The sequence below is a fragment of the Lissotriton vulgaris genome, chromosome 1_1 (genome assembly GCF_964263255.1).
Source record: "Lissotriton vulgaris chromosome 1_1, aLisVul1.2, whole genome shotgun sequence".
In the NCBI taxonomy this organism is placed as follows: Eukaryota; Metazoa; Chordata; class Amphibia; order Caudata; family Salamandridae; genus Lissotriton; species Lissotriton vulgaris.
Genome location: NC_141685.1, coordinates 1,829,404,086 through 1,829,426,080, shown reverse-complemented (window position 1 = coordinate 1,829,426,080; position 21,995 = coordinate 1,829,404,086). Strand labels below are relative to the sequence as shown.

At 46.4% G+C, this 21,995-nt stretch overlaps 1 protein-coding gene across 2 annotated transcripts in view; it reads left to right on the top strand.

Annotated features, from left to right (window-relative positions):
• MRPL42 (mitochondrial ribosomal protein L42) overlaps positions 1-21,995 on the top strand; it is a 240,256-nt gene that overhangs the window by 178,451 nt on the left and 39,810 nt on the right. The window lies entirely within an intron of this gene.

Here is a 21,995-nt window from a genome sequence, read left to right as displayed (position 1 = left end):
GGACCAGAGGCGAGGATTATGCTAGTTCAAAGCTTACTTACCACCGGTTGGGCCATGTGCAGCACTGGTTTTGAAGGTAAAGTCCAAGGACAAGTCTGCCATAATCAAAATATCCTCCGACCGGGCACCCAGTGTGAAGGCTTTGGAAGCTATTGCCCCCCCACGCGCAGATTGGGCTCCGAAAAACACAGGTCAATGCCTGCTTCTTACCCAGTGGGCAATTGTGGGAGAGGAAACAGCCCTGTGAAGCTTCCACAGGGCAATAAGGAGCTGACGTTCCACGAGGGGACAAAACTCCTTTGACATCTCGTCATAAGCCTTAAGGCATGAGACCTCACACAGTTTTTGTGATTTAGGGAAAGCTGGGTATGAGACGACCCTCGTGCCACACTTGGTCCGTCTTCGGACAGTGAAGGTCACCCCTGAAGGAGTAAAAGTCAGATCGGTGATGTCCAGGGCTCGAACATCTGAACCTCGACTGCAAGACACAAGGCTGAGATGCATAGCTAGCTTTGCTGAAAGCTCTTTCCTGGAAGGAACCTATTAGGTTGCTATGAGCGAAACAGATTCAAGACTTGGTTCACGTCCCAGAGAGCGGAGTACCTGGGCTCCGGGGGAGGGGAAGGGAAAGTTGAATTCCCCGCAAAAGTAGACACCACAAGGGCTGTTCCCCCCCACCGGAGAGCCCTCCACTACCTCATGTCCTGCCGAGATAGCGGAGCGGAAGGTATTAATCGATCTAAACGCCAAACCTTCCTCTGCTAAGGAGGCCAGAAAATTCAAAACATGCGTCACATCTGCTGCCACAGGTACAAGGCTCTGTCGCAGACACCAATGGGACCACCTCCCCCAAGTGGATTAACGGGACCACCCCCACCAACTGGATTTGTATTGCTTGACAGTGCTGTTCGCCCAGGCCTTGACATGATTTATTCAGCCGCATCTGAAAGGACCGGGACCGCCCATCGTCCCCAGTAACCTGCCACGCCATGAGAGTGAGGGACCCTTGCAGAACAAGAGGATGCGGTTGTTGAGTTGGGTTGAGAAGCAGCTTTGGAAACAGGAAAAGAGAGTTTGGAAAATACAAGGAAAGTTCCAGAAGAACTGGAAACCAGGCTTGAGATCTCCAAATTGGCATGACTAGCGCCACCCTACCGATGGACTTGTGCAAAGGCTCTCGTAATCATGGCGAACGGGGGAAAGGCGTAACCCTTCTCTTACCTCCAGTCTTGGAGGAACGCATCCGTGGACGCTGCCAGGGGATTCGCCACCAACTGAAGAATCTGGGAAGTTGATGTTCCAGGTGGGAGGCAAAAAGGTCCACCGAGAAAGGACCCCGTTTGGCTTGGAGGTCCGAGAATACACCTTTATGGAGCTTCCAGAAGCTCCCATCCCTGAAATTGCAGGACTGGAAGTCCGCTGTTCGAGGCATATGGGCTGCAGATGGTACATTTATGAATAGATCGCCATCTGGTGTTGGGCTCGGATGATTGCACTTGTTTTTCTCTTGGAGAAGTCTTTTGGTGACTCCTCCTTTGGGTGCTAGTGCACATGGGCATCGGCTCCATCCTAAGATAGTTTTTTTTCCGCCATCGGGTTCGGATGAGGATCGAAGCGCTCCGGATCGACTTCGAGAAAAAGTGATATTTCGGCACGTATTCCCTTTCCAATTCGACTGTATTGTTATCGAACGCGATTTCATTTCCATTCCGACGCGTTTCGACTCCAACAATAAGCATTTTCTTCTACTTCGACGAGACCGGGAGGCCTTTCTCGACGTAGTCCAGCCCGGAGTCCATGGAAAGGACTCCATTTAAGAGATGTCCAACGTGTGGTGCTAAGTTCCCACACAAGGACCTACACGAGGTGTGCAATCTCTGCCTATCGCCTGAACACGAATCCAGGGACTGCGAAGCCTGCGCAGCATTCTCCTCCAAGTCGACGATTAGAAACCGTTGAGCCCGAAGGCACGAGGTTTCGAGAATGCAGTCGGAGGCAATCCCGGAGCTGTTCGAGGCCCAGCACCCCGAAGACTAAGAGGAACATGAGGACGAGTCTGGGTCGGAGGTGGACGAGTCTGATGTCTAAGAAATCGACGTTCAACAAACCGTGAGTGACTACGTCCCCTTACCAAAAAAACGACCCCGCCTTCGAGCCCGGTCAGACTACCGAAGAAAGTTTCCGACGCCCCTCCTTCGGGCCCGGCAACGAAACCGAAACAGAAAACGAAACTCTCGGCCTCCCACCATGTCGGAACCGAGAAACGGTCGACATCGACATAGACACCGAAGCTCCATACAAAGGAAAGCTCGCCGTCGAAACATTCCATGTCGAAACCGAAACATGCTTCGCAGTCGAAGACTTACTCGACACCGAAAAAATCGGAATCGAGCAAATTCTCGGTGCCGAAAACACAGAACATTGATGGTCAGAAGCAAAGGCACCTTTCGGAACCAAAAACTTCGGTACCGACACAGGAGCAGCAGACAGATCCAAAACAAAAGACTTTGTTTATCGATCCGCAAACTGGCAAAGTGGTGACAAAATCACCGAAAGAGGAAGAATGAACAGCTAGATGACAAAGCTCTTCCTCCTAAAAAGAGAACAATGGGGACAAATACAACTCCTCCCCTTTCTCCTAGACCTAGAGACACACCCTCTTCTCCTCTTCCTCACACTATGCCAGCTATTCCTCCACCTTCTACACCAAGACCATCTACACCTCAAACAGATGCAGACAGTGATACAGGGGAGGGAGAACTTCATGGGGATGACGACACTGTCCCAGATGAAGAAGACCCATGGGAGAATTATAATGCAGGGTCAGATGATAACGACCCAGAATTATACCCCTCAAAACCTTCACCACCTGATGATAATACAGGTTTTGTACAGCTGATTAATAGGGCAGCAAAATACCATAAGGTAGATTTACACGCAGAACCTCAAATAGAGGATTTCCTTTTGGAAACGCTACCTTCTGCACAAAGAACATCAGGAACACTACCTATGCTAAAGGGTCTTCTCAATCACACAGCAGACATATTCAAAGACCCTGTGAGGGCTAGGGTATTAAACCCAAGAATTGATAAAAAATATAAGGCAGCCCCAAAGGACCCAATATTTATCAAGGGACTGGTACCTCTGGACTCACTTGTAGTCACAAACGCTCGTAAAAGAGCCAACTCATTATCTACAGGAGAATCTCCTCCTCCTGATAAGGAGTCCAAGTTAATAGATGCATCGGGCAAAAGAGTAGCATCCCAAGCAGCAAACAGCTGGCGCATAGCTAATACACAAGCGCTACTTGCACGATATGATAGAGCGCATTATGATGAGTTAGAAAAACTCATCACACATCTCCCAAGGAACATCAAAAAAGGGCAGACCAGCTTATACAAGAAGGGAAGATAATAACCAACACTTCCATTAAGTGCGCCTTAGACGCGGCAGACACTGCAGCAAGATCCATCAACACCAGTATCATGTTAAGAAGACATGCATGGCTTAGGGTATCAGGGTTCAAACAAGAAGTACAAACATCTTTATTAAACCATCCTTTTGATCAAAAAACACTTTTCGGCTCAGGTACAGATGAGACTTTAGAAAAGATGAAAAAAGACACAAACGGCTAAATCAATGGGAGCATTACAACTGCCAACTCAAAGGGGTTCCTTTCATAGGTCCACCTATAGAGGCGGGTCAAAGAATACAGGCACAAGCCAGCAATCTACCTCTTTTACACCAACATCGCCCAGAGGTAATTCAAGAGGCAGTTACAGAGGTAACAACAACAAGGGTATAGGTCGCGGAAATAATAACCGCAACTCCCCAACCCCAAAACAGTGACTTAATTAAACTCCCCCAGACCATATAACACCGGTCGGGGGACGTCTATCACAGTTCCTACCTGTCTGGGAAAACATCACGTCAGACAAGTGGGTGAGACAAATTATCCAACATGGCTATTGCCTAGAACTCACAGCTACCCCACCAAACATCCCCCCCAGACAGCGTCCAATGAGTCAAGATCATCTAACATTGTTAAAGCAGTAAGTACTATCACTGCTACAAAAGCATGCTATAGAGAAGGTTCCAAAACATCAGCAAGGGACAGGAGTATACTCTCTATGCTTCCTAATTCCCAAAAAAGACGGGTCTCTAAGACCAATTTTAGACTTCAGACCTCTTAATGCATACATAAATTCGGAACATTTCCACATGGTCACGCTCAAACAAGTACTTCCTTTACTGAAGAAAGGGGACTTTCTTTCTACACTGGATCTAAAAGACGCTTACTTTCACATCCCAATTCACAAAGCCCACCGAAAATACCTCAGGTTTGTAGTAGAAGGACAACATTATCAGTTCAAAGTCCTTCCGTTTGGGGTCACAACAGCACCAAGGGTGTTCACAAAATGCCTAGCAGTAGTTGCAGCACACCTAAGAAGACAACAAATACATGTCTTCCCTTACTTGGACGATTGTCTAATAAAAGCCAAGTCACAGGAAGAATGTCTTCAAAACACACAAAAGACCATTCAATTGCTGCACCAGCTAGGGTTTACGGTGAACTACACAAAATCCCACCTACAACCAAACAAAGTTCAACAATATCTAGGGGCTACTATAGACACAGAAGGAGCCAAAGTATACCCCAATCCAATCAGGATCCAAACAATGACCACGTTGATCCAAAGATTTCAACCACAACACTCACTAACAGCTCGAGTGTTCATGCAACTGTCAGGGATTATGTCCTCCTGCATACTGCTAATACCATATGCCAGACTACAAATGCGTCCACTGCAAGAATGTCTAGCAACACAGTGGAATCAGGCTCAAGGTCAGATTACAGATCTGGTGTTGGTAGACGACCGTACACATCGCTCTCTGAAGTGGTGGAACACAACAAACATTTCCAAGGGGCGGTTGTTCCTAGAACCGATTCCACAAGTTATACTAACAGCGGATGCATCGCTCACCGGATGGGGAGCGCATATGGAGAAATATACAGTGCAGGGAAAATGGAGTGTACAGCAAAAAAGACTGCACATCAATTATCTGGAACTACTAGCAGTGTTTCTAGCATTAAAAGCTTTTCAAATGCAAATCCTCAACAAAGCAGTCCAGATCAGAACAGACAACATGACTGCAATGTATTATATTCAAAAACAGGGGGGGGGACACACTCTCTCCAATTATCCAGACTAGCACAGGACATTTGGAGATGGGCCATTCCTCAAAAGATCTATCTGTTAGCCGAACACCTACCAGGAGTTCAAAATCAGATAGCAGACATCCTAAGCAGAGAGTCAGAACAAATGCACAATAGGGAACTGCACAACCAAATAATGCAGCCATTCTTCCAAAGATGGGGACAACCAGAGATGGATCTCTTTGCCGCTCATCAGAACGCAAAATGCCAAAACTTCGCATCCAGGTACCCACACCACCTGTCCCAGGGCAATGCGCTATGGATAAATTGGTCAAACAAATTTGCTTACGCTTTTCCCCCTCTCCCACTAATTCCATTAGTGGTTCGGAAACTACAACAACATTCAATGACAATGATACTAGTAGCACCCACGTGGGCAAGACAGCCGTGGTTCACCACGCTACTGCAACTCTCACAGGTGCCACATCAAAAGCTGAGATTATCACCCATGCACCTTACACAGAACCATGGAGAAATAATGCACCCAGATCCCAAACAATTAAACCTAGCGATCTGGCTCCTGAGGTCATAGAATTTGGATACTTAGATTTACTTCCAAACTGTATGGAAATCATTAAGCAAGGACGCCGTCCTACCACCAGAGCATGCTATGCAGCAAAGTGGAAAAGGTTTGCTGCATACTGTAACAGTAACAACATCAACCCTCTGGACGCATCCACTAAAGAGATTATTTGCAACGGAGAGGGCCTTCAACCGGGTGCCTCCCAGATGGTTGATGTAATGGACTGCGGACACGTTGTCCATCTTGAGAAGAACGCAAGATTGGACAGAGTCCTTGGTCCAACACCGAATTGCAAAAGAGCCCACCATGAGCTCCAGACAATTAATATGTAAATGTTGCTCGTGTGGAGACCACAGTACTCCTGTAGCGAAATCGCCCCATCTGGCGCACCAACCTGATCTGCTGGTGTCCGACTCTGACAATGTCGCTCGACCATTCCATGCCTCCATTTTGGCTAGCCACAAATTTATTTCCTCCTAGGCGTCTCACCTGTTGTGAGTACGAGAGACCCTTGCGCAAATGTGCCGCTTCAAGCGCTGCAGAGCACAGTAGTGAAGGGGCCCCGGGAAGATGGCCTTAATGGAGGAAGAGATGAGGTCTACCAGGCGGGCCACATGTCTCAGAGAGATTCGAGGCCTGGACAAAGCATTTCTCAATTTTTGCTGAATCTTCGTGACCTTCCCAGACAGGAGGCTAAGAGTAGTGGTGACTGAGTCGATTGAGAAACCCAGAAGAATCCCCCCTGGGAGGGGACCAGAAGGGACTTGGATTTGTTGATATATGAAGCCCAGTTGCTGTAAGAGGTCGACCTCGTGCCTAAGCTGCACAGTCAGACGGTTGGGACATTGCGCTACTATGAGGATGTCATCTAGGTAGACGATGAGTCTCAACCCGTGAGACCTTAGATGCTCCACGACCAGCTTGAGGACCTTCGTGAAGCACCTGAGGGCAGACGAGAGGCCATAGGGAAGAATGCTGAACTTGTAAGTCTCACCCCCAACCCCCAAAGGAACTGCAGGAATCTACTGTGAGGGAAATAGATCAGTACCGAAAGGTAAACGTCCTTGAGGTCCAGACGCACCATCCAGGCCCGGTGACGGAGGATATCTCGCAACAAGTGAATCCCCTCCATTTTGAAGTGGTGGTAGATGATCCACTCGTTGAATTCTCGCAGATTGATGACCTGCTGCTGACCCCCGTCTGCCTTGTCCATCAGAAAAAGGATGCTGGTAAACTCCTGGGATGTGGGGTGGTGAAGGCTATAGCGCCCTTTAATAGATCTTACCTCAGCATCCACTAGAGCAGATCCCTCCATGGAAAAATGTATGGGCCAGGGGGGTTGCGACCTGAACTGGGGTGCCATAGAACTCTATCAGGGACACTTGGATCGTCTGTAGAACCCAGGCGTCTCCTGTGAAGGAAGTCCAAGCCTGGAAACAATTCGCCAGCCGGACCCCTATTTTTACGTGGGAAGGAGGACACTCACCCGTGTTATTGGAGGCACCTGCTCCTCTGCCTATGCCACGTCGTCCTCTGGTAGGATAGAAGTTACCAAACCTGGCCTGGTCTTGGTACTGGCATTGGTGGGAGCCTTGCCCTCTGGTGTGATACTGGTTATTGGGCCAGCCGGTCGAGCGGCCCCTGGAAAGCCCGGGAGTGAAAAACCTTTTAGATGGAGGACTACGCCTTATCAAGGGAGGTGAAAGTATTCCACAACGCCCCAACTCCTTGATAAAGGGCTCCCTTCCTTGCGCAATACAGCCTGCCTCTGAGTCGGCCAGGTCCCCCAGCTTGGGTCTCCCTTTATAAGCAACGAGCGACGTTTCTCCGTAGATAACGCGCAATTCGTGTTTCCCAAAAAGACGATTGCACGCTGTGCCCAGGCGGAGAGCGTATCGGGGGAGATCAGGGAGCCTGACATCTTTGCCTCCTCAGCCATGTCTAGGATCTTTGTTAGAAGGCCCAGGGTATCCAGGAGCTTGTCCTGGCAAGCCCTCCACGATCAGTCTATTCCATTTTTGGGATCTTTAATAAACTTTTGCCAAAAAGTGGCCATTCAGGGATCTATATCTGGCGTCATTGCCACCTGGCCATCAAGAGAGGGTCTGGGGCACTCTGCCTGCAAGCAGTTCCATGAATCCTTCTCCAGAGGCTTCCAAATGTGGCCGGCCACATACTAGCGGCCTTCTCTGACCCATGTGGAAGACCTCTGGTGAAGGATCTCATCCGGGTCCAACCTGTCCAAGCAAAACCCCTGCCTGTCCACTGCGGGAGGAGGGTTGGTTGCGGGCTAAGAGGAAGGGAGCCAGGGGCGGGAAGGGCCTGTGTTGTCATCCGTGTCCCTATGATCGTCATCCACGAGGGATGGGGATGCCTGGGTGGGCACGGTACTGGCCAGGAACGCCTGCCTCAACCTAGCGAAGGCGTCGAGATCCACCCCAGCTTCACGGGGACGCTTTGCCGGTGAAGGTGTTGATTCCTGGGGTTGGGAGGACCCAGTGGTCAAAGGGGGAGGGGGGTGTCAAGGAATGCCCTCGATTCGGTCACAGGCCAAGGCTATTTGGCGCTTGAGGCGCTCCTCCGGTGGGGGGTGGGGGTATGGCCGCAGGCCCTGCCCTATGAATTGATGCATTTACCACATCATAAAAATCATCATCCTAGAGAAGCCATCCAAGGAATCATCCTCCACCTGAAAATCTTCAAAGGGTTCCATAGCTGGGAGATGTCACTTTGTGTCACTTCAGCGCAAAGGAAATAATGTTGTGCAGCACTCAAGCAGAGTGCTAGGTATATGGGGGGCTGGGTGTCAGCCTAAAGCATTAGCATGAGGGAGATACATAGTGTGGGGGTCAAGCCCCAGGGACAGTTCACCCCAGGTGCAGAAAAAACTTTAAGGGGAGGGTCCCTGTAGGACAGCGTACTGAAAACCAATAAAACCAGCCTGTTTACCGACCCCCGTAAGGGGCATAGACGTTGAAGCTGCCTAACGGCAGTATGGAATTCATACGAAGGGCGTCACTCTCCAGACACAAGGCTCCCGACCGTGGTGCACTGCTCTAAAAATTCAGGAATGCGCAGAATTTCGAGGTCGCAGCTGAAGGTACCAGTCAGATGCCCTCAGGCGGTGGGAGGAACGCATCGTGGAGCTAAACCTCAGGTAGCAGTGGCCGTGAAAGAGCGAGGTAGGCTCCTGCGGTCGTAATTAGCAGCTGAAGACACACCACGTCAGCACGGAAAAAGTACAAACGGGCAGTGACCAAATAAAACGTGCAAGATTAACAGAGCAAATCAAACGTGAGCCCAGAAAGCAAGAAACACAATAGAAGTCAGTGCAGCAATAACCATCAGTACACACAAAAAATAAATCATAGCAGTTAAATCAGTACATTAATACCAATAGTACACTAGTAATAAGCCATAGCATTTATCTCTGTCTGTGTAGCAGCAAAGAAAGAGGATGGGTGGACTGCGTTGATGGACTATTTCTGGGATTGTAGGCTCCTGATTGGTTGAAGGAGGAGACTATCGTCATGCTGAACTCTATTGTTTATTTTGTTGAATTTCCCAAGGCATCATGGGAATTGTAGTTTGTTAAAGTGGTTCTTAAAATGGCTGCTAATTATTAAAGGGACGAAAGATTAGCATAATCCTCTCCTTCGGTCCTGACATAGCATTAGTCTTTGGGTCAGCAAACATGTAGGGGAACCTATCAAACCCAGACATTTCTGGAATGTAGACATGAAGGGGAGTCCAGGGGAGATGTTGTGTGTGTCGATTAATCCAACATTCACTTATCCAGGATGCCCTGCAATGGTGAAACATTGGAAAAAAAACACAGAGTTTAGGCAGCCACTCCTGACTTCCCCGGCAACATCAGATTACTGAGGTGGATTGGGGTTGGCTGCAGAAGCGGTTCAACTGCAACCCCCAATGGAGGCGTGTTGCTGTGGGGCCCATGGCAGGAGCATCAGCACTCCAAACACAGGTCGATGACAGGATGGCTTGAAGCCATCCCCAGCACAAGACCACCGTGGCTGAGGATGGCTTCAAGCCATCCCTGGCCCGAGGGGGTTAATGTCATATTGAAGTACATATTCATAAATTTTTGGGGGAGTATAATCTTATGAAGATTATTTATAGAATTACCATTATTTGTTTTATACGGTTAGTAAATAAGTAGTCTATGAGAGAAATAGTGGGACATCCAATGAATTGGTAGACTGTCCCACAAAAACCTCGAGTCCCGCATAGGCATTTGCCAGGATTTCTCTAGTCAGTCAGCCAGTTTTCGAGAACTAGAAGAGACGCTCCTTCCTGCCTCCACAGCAAGCAAACGCACTTAACTGCAGTGGCAGACCGAACAATCCCCATCTCTACCCAAGTTCACTATTTTGGCCTTATTTTAAGAACCACCACCTCCAGAACCAAAGTAGGGCTAAAATCCCCAACAATGCTCAAAACAAAGTCTCTTCAGATTTTCCTTCATTCATAGTGATTTTTGGAGACAGCAGAGGACACATAGCTATCACTCCCTTTGCCACTAGGTCTGTGTCGTGACCGGATATTTTGTCCTATTTCTGAGTGATGGTGACTTTGGTCTACTACCATCCTAGTATAGTGGTTAGATCCCTATTTTTAGCCTATTTGTAGGGCTTGCCTATTGGCTTTGGCATGATTCTAGGTCTCTTTTACCTCTTTTCGGGCCTAGAGGCCTAAACTAGAGGGTAGACATCTTTCCTTTGCAGTCATTATCTATTTGCAGTGTTTGCCTATTGGCTTTGTCATGATTCTATGTCTCTTTTGCCTCTTTTCGGGCCTAGAGGCCTAAACTAGAGGGTAGCCATCTTGTCTTTCTGCCTCAGTTGTCTGAGGGGTTTGTAGGTCAGAAGTGATGTTTAGAGTTAAGCCTGTTGTGTGCTAGAGAGGAGCCGGTGAAGACTGGTTCTTATCGAAGGAATGTGTTTGTCCCTTGTGTCCTAGACGCAACACGCAAGTGGCCACTGCGGGTGCGCAGAGAGCCTGAGAGCTGGCACAGGAATTCGGTGGGCGGCAGCTTGGTGCCGGAATTTTCCATGAGGAGAGAGCATTCTATATTATCAGAGGGAAAGAGAGCAGAGCAGTCAGATGTTTTATGGCAGTGAAGCAGTCAGATGTTTTATGGCATTGAAGAAGTCAGATGTTTTAAGATAGTGAAGATAGCAGATGATTTTTGGAACTGAAGGAGTCAGTTGGTTTGCAGAGCTGAGAGCTGGAGCTGTGAGCTGGACAGCTGATCTTTTGGAGAGACTGAAGTTACATCATGAGTCAGTCTATTGGAGCAGTTGGAGATAGTTAAACGTCGGAGTTAGAACAATCCGAGTGAAGAAGTTAGTTGAACAGATGGTTTCCAGAGCGGCTGAAACTATATCATTGGATTGAAGTCTGGAGGTGAAGACAGTTCGTGGGAGAGAAGGGTTCCAGTGATTTGAAGGAGCATAGCGGTGCAGACATGTATCCGTGGGTGCAGAGTAGAATCTGAGATGAGCCAAGAGAGGGACCCAGATGACAGCTAGAACCGGACTCCGTAATTATACGGTGAAGTCTGTCCTGCTATTATAGTGTATCTATGCTAATTATTTCCTTTACTTTTCCGGCTATGCTTAGATTGTTAGGTAGTATTGTGACTTTATAATATAATGTTTTCTTTGTGTGTTATTGTGTAATAAAGGGACACCAGTTTGTAATGAACACATGCTTAATTTTTATTTCTTTGTGACCGAACTAACCTTTCTTTACAGCCAGGTGCTATCGTATGGAAGGATGGGTGATTCCCTTCCTACAGGTAACTGATGCGGGAGATTGATGTGAGTTTTATGTCCAGGAATAATCCTCAAGTGTGACAATTGGCAGTTCTTGTGTGAGAGGATCGGATTTCCTATCTATCACATGAGGGATATTTATTATTCCTATTAGTGTGTAAAGAGACCCCAGTACGTAGTAATTGCACTTGAGAGTTGTTTGCCAAGACAGAATTAACCTTTCTTTTTAGCCAGGTACTGACAAGTAACTGAGAAATGGAAGAAAGTTAGTTTTTCAAAAGACAATAACTTCCAGTGAATATTGGTTATAAAGAAACTTTCCCAATAGAGACAGAGAGCAGGAGGTATTAATAGGATAGTGGGGACACTATAAAGAGAGATCGCTCAGGATAGGGCGTTATATACTGGAGCTGCTCCCCGAGAAGCGAGGGGGTAGAATAGTCCGGGCCTGATTGTCGTGGGGCTACAGGGTAAGCTCATAGGATGGGACATGGAATTCCGTAGTCATTAGTGACTATTCTTAGTAACGCCATTAGATCTAGTAGTATTTTTGCTGATATTAGCTTGTATATTGCGAGTGCCCCATTCCCGGGTAAGTATTCAGGAATCATTGTAAATGGGGTCCGGGAAGGGATGGTGTTATGTTTTGGCCGGGTTGGTTGTATCTAGGTTGGTGGGTAATTTTTGGTCTGAGAATCCGGTCATTACAGTCTGTCATCAAAAAGTTCATGTCAACCAGAAAATAGAATGACGATCAATTTATAGTCCTCCCCTAACCAGTTGGTTATATGGTATCTATATTATCAAAATATCAAACAGTGGGAGCGCCGTAGTCAATCAATTATTCTCACAGGTTCAACCACGTTGATTCCGAATCTTCTTTTTATTGAAGTTTTGATCATGTAATGAAGGCGACAATTATTTCATCCATTCTCCATATCAAATCCAGTTGTCACATAAACATACAGGTTCAATTAAATAGCCAACGTGTTTCGTCCAGGAATGGACATCATCAGGGCTGTCAAAACAAATTCAGATAAACATACAGTCAATATCCATTATTAATCATGACAATATCAATTACTGGTATATATATTATATTTGCCAAAGAAAATCCCAGACTTCAAATTCGTATGTTCTTCTAATATGTGACCATACCGGAGTCATTCATCATGTGTGCACTTGTATGGTAATCGCCCTCCCCATTCCCCCTTCCTTAAAAGAACCACTACAAGTTAGGAACTAGATCTAAGCGCCTTTAAACAAGTAGTTAAGAAAATTACAATTTGTCCTCATGGGAATCACTTAAAATTTTTTCGTAAGTTCTTCATTAGTCACAACAGTGATCTATCAATCAAAAAATGCAAGGAAAATACAGTTTTTACTGTTATTTAATCTTTATAGAATATTTTCTTTATCAAAAGCATATAAAATGGCAACATATATACTACTCCTGTATACTGATTGCATTTCTAGTAGTATGTAACACCTTTTGTTTTTCAACATGGAACAACAAAATACCATGTAGAGAGGAATATGTCTCAAGCAATTTCATTCATTAAAACTACACAAAACAGTGGTATAGATGACAACAAAAAGGTATTAAGCGACTTAAACAAGTAGAGCATTTATGGCTCTGCTTAAACAGACAGCGGACTGTGATTCTTTTCATGTGTCCATTAAGCCCTTGTAATTCTTGCAGCCTCATTCACAGGGTCGACATTAAAGATGAGAACAGAAGGTACGTGGTCAGGGTGTTTTATGTGATTATAACGTTTCCTTCTACTATCCAAGAATAGAATTCCCAAGAACCATTGTAAGGCGGCTGTATGAAGGAGATTCCTCATAAAATTGACTTGTGGTTTACTGAGGTAACTATGCAAAGAATTCCATAACCTTTGCAGTAGACTTCCTGAAAATTCCTATATAATCTAGAATATTGCTGCTGGGCTCAAATATACTAGAGATGGAATCTAGGGTGATGTGATACAATAACCTTGATATGGCCTGAAATGCAGTGGTGAAGTGCCAGCACCAGCTTGTTTTGCTAGTAAAGGGTGTTCATAATCTGTTTATAGTGGCAGATATAAGTAAAGCACTCTCTCCAAAAGTCAGGCGTTTGACCTCATGAGAAAGTTACTTTTTGAGGTATCCGGACTGTTAAATAGCAGATCCATTAAAAAAATTAAATGAAGGCCCCTTGTTGCATCAGGGGCAGGGCCGTTTCTAGGTGTTTTGCCACCCTAGGCGAGAATTGAAAAATGACGCCCCACTCCCTTTTACCACGATCTCTCTTGCCCCAGTCATCCAGGCTAGAAGAATTATTCCATGTACCTGGAGAACACTGTATAGGCAACAGACGCTACTACATACATTTCCTCTCTCAGCATCATTGTAGACGCACCAGCCAGAGGGAACCCTTCCCAGCTCTGGTAGAAGGTCGAATCATGTGAGATCTCCAGGGACACAGTTCTGCCCACCCTTTGCACCAATCACTACTCTCTAAGCCCTATTGGTTCAATGTCTCCATGTCTACCTTATTTTATTTATTAGGCCTAGCTAAACGCAGCAGCTTCGGAAAGACCTATTGTAGCCAAGTCTACAAAATGTCCACAGAGTAGCCCAGAGGAGCATTTCCCTCTCTCACCTCTTGCTACTGGATGTTTAATGTACCACTCCTGTTTCCATTGCAATGCAGGACGGATTATTGTACATCTCAAAAGCACAGGGAATTCTTACGCATTATATGTGTGCATTGCATACAGAAAGAAAATAGTTTTGTTTTTTTCTGTGCATCAGGATTCTTTGCTCTTTTTGTCAGGAAATGTGCGTGAGTCATACACATACATATTTTCAAAAACTTCTATCCACACAGCCAGGAATCTAAAATAGAATAGCATTGGCTAAACAAGGCGGTCTGGCATTGCATGAAGCACAGGGACTCACACATACAGTTTAAATATTTTGCACATTAACATCAGTTCTATTGGCTTTGCCAAAGCTTGTGGCTCAGAGGCTTGCTATCTACTTTTTATCTTTTTCGGATGCCCCCATCCAGGCCTTTAGTGCTAGCTAGGAGCAGCTTCGACTGATTGCCTCCATGTTTCCATTCCTGGCTTTTGTTTTACAAAAGATAATTAGCTGCATTAGTACAGCTAGTTCAATTAAAGCAAACAACTCCCAAAATACACTGCAGGAATCAAAGCCCAGGCCTGGAGACATTGTGTCCTTTCAGCATAATGTGGTGTGTTAACACTGGCTCTGAATGTAGAATGCATCATTGCACTGATCTCAAATGTTGTTGTAGCCTTGGGTTACATACTCATTTCAAGGGTTTGAATAGCGCTGGCTTGTGATAGGGACCACTTCGTAGAGCTGAAATGAAGTCCCATTGCCTAGTAACGCCACTTGCTGCTGAATGGTCATCATATGCTAAAGCCACAATGAGAGGTACATCTTGGTGCACAAGCGCACATGTAGGAATGTAAAAATGGCCCCGGGCTTACGTGAAAAGCATGACATTATCAGGTAGATGGGTAAAGACGGAGAAAAGACTGGCCAGAGACAGCCTGCTTCAAAGGTAGAGGGCGTCTAAGTAGCATATGCTACGCCGTTTTAGAAGCTGGTAGTCATTGACTACTAAAATAGGGTTTGTACCTATTAAAACTGTTCAGTTTCAATCGCTGTTTGCCACTGTAAAACGTTCTGTATATCTGACCTCACTTTCATTAGATTGTGATTTATTTGAGTTGGACTGTCGGCTTGAACCTCTAATGAGCTGACATTTACCAGTCAGCACCATGTCCACCCACCAGAAGCCCCAGGTACCTCAGTTTACCTCACGTGCAAGCTAGCTCCCTAAAACTCTCATTCAAAAATCAATTAAATATTCCACAGGAACGTATCATTCCTTGAAGGCACCCAGCTTCGCCCACATGCACAGTGGTGGCGGGAATCTATCATTTCCCAGACTGGAGCCAAGGCCTGCCGCCTGGACATAGGGCCGCTGCCGCCAATCCCTGCCATTTTTTGATTTTGGGTTAGGGCCTTCTGCTGTAACCAACAAACGAAACCCACGCCAGCATCCAAATCCCTCACAGTTATGCGCCTGTCTCTGGGGCCGTGAGGACCAATACGAGCTCAGACTCACTCCCAGGCCTCTTTTAAAATTACAAGTAAGGATTCATTACAAATATTTTGCACGTTCGCAGTCACACGCAGCAGGCCTGCATGATGATGTTCTAACTTCTTACTCACCTGTGCTCGGGTGAAACTCACATCCACAAGCAAGTCCGCTCTAGCAGAACAGACCCCGGAATCAAGTGGGCAGTTTGCAGGCTCCGAGGCTTGTGGTGCACTGCTGTCCTCAGTCAGACGCTTCGCGCCACCACCGGCACTACTACCAGGGTGAGAGTCTGGGGTCTCAAGCGGGAGCGGAGGACTCGGAGTAGACGGCCGCCGACCGGGACAGGTCTGTGTTGTTTTGTGGCACTGGCAGCAGTCAACAGGTCAATTCTACATTAGCCAGCAGCGCCACACACACAGTCTGGCTGTCCCCCGCACACTGACAGCGAGAGGGTGGTGCACGTCATGCCGTCACCGTCAGTGGCTGCTGAAGCACCGCTCGTGGATTGGCCAAAATTATGAAGCCCAGGGCCGTCATTGGTAGCGCTAGCCCGCACTACTAGATTGACGGCCCTGGGGAGCTACCCACACATACAACACTACACTGGTAGTGTGTACCGCCCGCCCGCTCCTCTCCACACACAAACACTGCTATCCACCACTACGCTAGGGTGCGCGATGCAATGTACAACAATTATAAAGCAGGTGCCATTGCACTCCACTTATAGGTGCTGCTGCTGCCTGCATGTTTTTTGCCGCCCCTCCCCCCCCACCTTTTGCCGCCTAGTCCTGCCTAATGGCAGAAACTGCCCTGATCAGGGGCACCCAATTCCCAGATGCACACCCCCTTGGACCGTGTAAATGTTATCTTATTAGTCCGTAATGATGGATGTCCTTCTCCAGTAATTGGTCTGCAACCTTCTGTCTACTGGGAACCAAGTACCCCGTTGTAGCGTTTGACTCTGTCAGGGTAGCGAGGCCTACTCTGGGAGGGGGGGAGGGGGGGGGGGGTTGTGGGGGGATGGGGGGAGAAGGTGAAGTAGGTTTTTACCCCAGTCTGCAGGTATGTAATGAACAATACCCAATAAATCATTGTCCAGCCAGAGCTTTTAACTTAGAAAAAGGAACAGTGCATCATTACACATACTGCATAATTCTACGCATTTCTTTGCAAATATGTAAAAGTAGGCAGGTGGGGACACCCTTTTAACAGTCCAGATGCCTAGCAAGCTACCCCCTACATATAGTAAATACAATACACGTGGATGTAATTATCAATGCAACACCATTAAACCTGCTAGCAACGGCATTACCTTACAATGACATCCATTAGAACATGAAATGCCTGTCTTTTAATCTGATGATTAGTCAAATATTCTTATCACTTTGATTAAGGCATATAGAGTTTTACTGTCAATTTTGTTAAAGTATTGCCGTTTCATAAAAATATGAGCGCAAGTCTCTTTTCAATTTTCAGCATGCTGCAAGGGCAGCCATAGGACCCACCAACAGGCGTCCCCCCTACCCCAAAGCCTGTGAGAAAACTCGAAGTTCTTGGAGTGCTTAAAATAGTTTGAAACTGTCCGGGGGTGACTAGTTTAATCCTATATGAGAGTTGTACCAACTTTTTAAAAAATTGATTGGGTCTCCTGTGGTTACTGCTGCACTCTTGGCAACCCATGTACATTTTAGAGCACATTGGTGGTGCCCCTGCCCTCAAACACCACTAGCCAATTATGCAAATGCACTCACAAGAGCTTATAGGGCAATTCAGGTCCCCCTTCATGTAGTCACAGCAGGGAAATTCTGCTTGTTTTTAAAAAATATATATCTTTTCTAAAGAGTGCCCGATCAAACCCATGTCCTTCTCAGGTCAGTTCTTTTTGTTGGGGCCATGGAGGAACTCAACACTGGTTCCTGCCCCCGCCTCCCAGACACTGGCACCAGAGGGGTGGGAGGAACAGCGGGCCTGATCTGCTTTCCTTGTGGTCTTCAGATAGATAGGTGCTATGGTGACAGATACTTAAAGAGTACAGCGGTATTCATTTTGTTTTGAGTCTTCTCCCAGTGAGATGGGAGCAGCGGAAGCGAATGTACTCATAAGAATAAGCTTTGCGCACGGCCTCACCCACCTTTCAGGTCATCTTTTTTAGGGCAAAACCTATCAAGCCGCTATGTTGACAGCTTACTTAGGGATGCATTCTCCCCATTGCTGATTATTAGCTTTGTCACGCATATTTGCTTGCTTTCTATTTGCTGGCTTTTTTTGTTTTAGCTTGTCCAGTTTGTGTCCTTTCCATGGAGCATAGCATCTTTAGCATCTCTTGGATTGTCTCCCATGCTTACACCAGTGTCTGCTTTTCTAGGTCTATTTGTTTGCTTTTTCATGATGCACCGCATGAGAGTGCATGTGCTTTCTAGCTGTCCTCCTTGTGTGCTTCTCTTCCTGCCCCTGGTACTCCAAGTTGTTTGCTCACCCTGTTCTGCTGCCCCCTGCCCTACATTTTGTCTCTCACCCAAGTCCCTCTCCCCAACCTCCTTCCCTTCGTTTTGCTTTGTCCTGCCTGCTCCTTGTCCATGTAATTCTATCCCATGCTCATCTCTTGCCAGTGATCTTCCTCCCAAAGTTTCCATCCACCCTTCCTCTGTTTCCACTGTTGATTAGTGTTCGCCCAACCCTCTCTCCATTGCCGTTGTCGATTAGTGTCTGTCCCCTCTTTCTCCTTCCACTCCATTGTTGCTTTTACCCCATTCTCCCTCCATTGTCGTTTGCTTGCCCATCCCCCATCGGTTGCGTTATTGTTGTTTCCTCACTCTGCCTCCCTTTATTGCTGTCCGTACTTTTTCTTTGCCTAGACCCCTTCCTTTACTCCTGTTGCTTTTCCCTGCCTACCCTTCCTCTGTTGCCACTGTTACTTACTGACCTCCTACCCTCCCTCTGGTCCCTCCATTTCTGGTGTTTCTTTCTTTCCACCCTCCCTCCACTAAACTGTTGCTTTTCCCTACCCACCCTCCCTCCATTGCAGCTGTTGCTTTTCCCTGCCCACACTCCCTCCATTCGTGCTGCTTAGTACCCACCGAACTCTCCCATCATTTCCGCTTAGTGAAAACCAAACCCTGACTGCATTGCTGCTTAGTGCCCACCAACCCTGCCTTCGTTGCCATCTTAGTACCTTCCCAGCCCTACCCCAGCACACACGTTCATGCTCTTTAAAACGTGGATAACATCTATATATATAAAAATGAAAGTATGTCTGTCTGTCCTTTATGCATTACTACACCATTCATCCGATCACCATGAAACTTTGGGAAGTTGTTGAGTACACTCCCGCGAAGGTTTCTGTCAATTTTGTTTTTAAATCTGCCCCCCCCAGGGCCCTCAATCTTTCGAATACTGAAATAGACCGCGAATTTGCGAGCATCGACGACAGTTATGACCCCCAAACGGAAATCGATTGGTCAATCTACATCGGAAGCATGAAAGAAAAAGGCATTATGAGCTTCAGAAACAGACGAGCAATGGGAAGCAAGATTAGAAGCTGTTCGAATACAAACTGCTCAAGCCCATAATTCTCAAACGAACGAGCAACGAGAATCAAGATTGGAAGCCGATCGAGAATGCACTGCTCAAGCCCGTTCTTCTCAAACGAACAAGCAATGAGAATCAAGATTGGAAACAGATCGATTACGCACTGCTCAAGCCCGCTCAAATGAAACAGGAGAGCAACCAGAATCAAGATTGGAAGCCAATCGAGGACGTACTGCTCAAGCCACACTTAGAAATGTTTTCAAAAATAAAATTAATACGTTTCAATAACAATGACACAATGTAAATTTAATGTTATCATAGCGAGTTTCCTTGAATTTCCTTTCTTCTGAGATCGCAGCAACGCGCGACGGGTAAGCTAGTTGTTTATATAAGAAAGAGAACTAAGACTATATTACACTTACGCTCTTTGGTTGCTGATATCGAAAAGATTTCTCTAGAGCGATTTACAACCTGACACATATCTAAAAAGAAATAAAAGCTACAAGCAGTGCTTACTTGAAAGATTATGAACGGGCAGTCAGTTCTCATGTCTTCCCCCATTCCTGTATCTTTTTACTGCTATATACACATCTGAACTAGAGCAATATTTTGCTGCAAGAGGTTTTACTTGAATAACTTAATGTCTAAAGAAAGATTAGAGAGGCCATGATTATAACCCTTCTAAAGCCCGATAAGGATCTGACTAGCCCTGAATCTTACCACCCCCTCTCGCTAATTAATTTAGATGCGAAAATCTATGCGAAACTACTGGCAGACAGATTGAAGCCCATCTTACCACAAATAGCGCTGTCGGATCAGTCTGGTTTCGTCCCGGGAAGGTCCACATCCCACAATCTAAGAGTGCTGTTTGGCTTACTGCATTATTTAGACCCGCGGGTGCAGGCGGCTGCTGCTTTATTGGTTGCCACCAAGGCATTTGATTCTCTTGAGTGGAAATTTTTATTCGCTCTATTCACTCGCATGGGGTTTAGTCTTTTATTTATACAACAAATTTGGCTTTTGTATACTGCCCCTACAGCAAGGGTGAAGGTAAACGGTCAGATATCGGGACTGATTAATATTACGAAAGGCACGAGGCAGTGCTGCCCCCTATCGCTGTTATTGTTTGCCATCGCTACTGAACCTCTGGCGGCCCGCCTGCGGCAGCACCATACACATCGCAGCATTGGATTTACCTCGAGAGGTCTGCTCGTTTCTATGTACGCAGACGACATGACCATTTACATGATTAAACCTGAAGAAAACTTCGACCTGATTATGAGAGAATTTATAAGGTATGGAGGCCTCAAAGGCATAAAGATCAACTGGGCAAAATCGGTAATGTTGCCACTAACTGACGATACCAAAAGGTGCGACACAGAGTATCCCATAGAATGGGCAGAGGGCGAAGTTAAATATTTAGATATCTGGGTTAGTAGGTCCATACAAGAAATAGGGCTAGCAAATTATGGTAGAGTGATGGAATGGCTAGAAGTCAAAGTACAGAGGTGGAAAACGTTGCCGCTTTCTTTGACGGGCTGCATAGCCATTACAAAAATGGTGATTTTGCCTAAATTACTATATTTATTTGTGAACATTCCCATGCCCCTAACCGGTCAATTTTTTAAACGTCTTCGGACTGGAATTTTGGAGTTAGTCTGGGCTGGGCAACAACCTAGGGTGTTGTGGAACCTGTTGACGCTTCCATTTAGTCAAGGAGGATTAGCAGCTCCTGATTTTGAGCTCTACGCTTATAGTGCACAAGCACAATATTTACACTTTTGGCAACATCCAATCCCATTCCAACCACATGTGGCCATTGAAATGAATGTAGCTGCGCCTACCCTGCTCAATGACTGTTTATCATCCATATAAAAGATCCCCATCAGATATTAACACAGTTGAAGCTACGAGGTGGGCATAGACGCAGTTAGCTAAAAGAGCTGGAATTGCGGAGCTATATGCACCATCGATGCCGCTGGGGGGGGGGGGGAATCCTCTATTGGGACCACTGACAGACAGAGCGGTGACAGACAGAGCAAACAAACGTGGCCTAAAGATTGCAAGTGATCTCTACCCAGATAATTATTTCTTGACATTACAAAAGCTGTGTGGGCCAGATAGACCTTCGGCTACTGACCTGTTATTGTTTTATCAATTGAGAGCGGCCTGTAAGGCTTGCTACCCAGAGTTTCCAGTGGCTCTGTCCACACAGCCGGCACTGGAAGATCTATTATCCAATGATTCTCCTCGTAAATTGATCACACAAATTTATAGTATTACACAGAACACCTCACCGGTAATAACGAGTCTGTCCAAAGCTGAGTGGGAAAGGGAAGCGACTATAGTTATCACTGATAAACAATGGTTGTTTTGCTGCTCACAGCTTGAAAACCTCTCACCTAACTATAGATTGAGGTTTATACACTTAACTATCTGCACAGAACATATCGTACGCCTAAGCAGCTTTATCGTATGGGACTTCAGACTTACGCAAAATGTTGGAGATGTGGGGCGTTGGAAGCAACATTTTTTCACTTGACTTGGGAAGGCGGGCAGGTGGAGCAGTATTGGGTGGAGGTGATACGACATATAGGGCACATTATCGAATTAGAGTTGCAGGTGGACCCGCTTATGGCACTTTTGGGATTTGTAATGGAAATACCTAGCGGTTCACATAAATTGACTGCTCTTTTGTTGTTGCTGGCTAAGCGTCAACTGGCGCTGCACTGGAAAAGAGTAGCCCCACCCACAGTGGCAGGCTAGATACGTTCGGCTATTTATTGTAAGGATCAATTGACA